Source organism: Triticum urartu, chromosome 7 (assembly GCF_003073215.2).
Source record: "Triticum urartu cultivar G1812 chromosome 7, Tu2.1, whole genome shotgun sequence".
In the NCBI taxonomy this organism is placed as follows: Eukaryota; Viridiplantae; Streptophyta; class Magnoliopsida; order Poales; family Poaceae; genus Triticum; species Triticum urartu.
In genome coordinates, this window is record NC_053028.1 from 216,026,468 (window position 1) to 216,027,671 (window position 1,204).

Genomic DNA, 1,204 nt, shown 5'->3' on the forward strand with positions numbered 1-1,204 from the left:
GACGGACAAACTAGACAAGGATCAAAGCTCAAATTAAAGATAAACTCGTAGAAAAGGGGTCCGTCGATAGATGTCCTAATTAACATAGCCGGCTTGACCTAGATGGCAGCCGAGTAGTCTTTGTGCATGTGCCCCCAATGACTAGCCTAACTCAGTTGTCTTGTTTAACCCTCGCAGTGATCCGAAGCACATGACACCTAATTTTGCGAGATGACAAGAAACCTTTTTCTAGATTTCTCACCAGAACTACAGCCCTGTACAACACAGCCTGCACGATATGTAGACGATAGCCAATCCAGGCGTGTGTGCTGGAGTCTGGTCACATGCATGGACGAACTGATCTTCTGTGTCTTGCAAGGATCGTCCAGGTACCAACGTATGTACTCCTACAACACTTCTCTAGTAGTACCATCGCTCATCTCTCTCGTCTATTAACTCACCTGACTTGCGGGGCCGGGGAGTGTGCCTATGGTCGATTCTCAATTGCGGTCCCACATGTGTGTGCAAACGCAATATGACGCGCGTTCCATTCAGAGAGCGGCGTGCCAGACCGATCGACCGTCTGGGGTGCGACGCGAACGCGATGGGCGTGTTGTATACTCCGTACATGTGTACCGCTGTTTTCTTCAGGCTTTGCTCCATGGCGCAATCCATGGATACAAAATTAGTATACTGTACTATTTAAAAGTCGAGGGCGGGGCTTTTCCCGCGCGGTAGCCGGGTAGTTCTGCCTATTCGGTTCGACAGAGACACGAGAAGATGAGGGAGTAGGCTGCTGCAAACGTAGGGCTGTGTGATTTGACAGTGAGTTATTGCTGGATAGGTGGGGCCCGGTGATTTGACTTGCCATTATCATTTTAACTGCAGCGCTACGACCGACGTGAGTCTCCTGATTCCTGACCACCTCCATACAGGTGCCTCTCCTGATGCTCCACCATATAGAGACTGGCTCTTGCATGAGAGCCCACTCCTCCACTTTTTCCTTGCCTCTTTCCCCCAGATATGCAAAAATGTCATGTAAAGCGGGCTTATAGCCCACTATTGTACTTGATCATACATGTGCTAAGCCTGCCACATAGGCACAAAGTATGATGTGGCAAGTTAATTAAGAAGAGAGGGACTAGTTTGGTGACCCCAGGAAGAAATGGTGATAAGCGCGTGTACCTAGATGAAGCAAACTTAGCAACAAAAAACTAAGCACCTA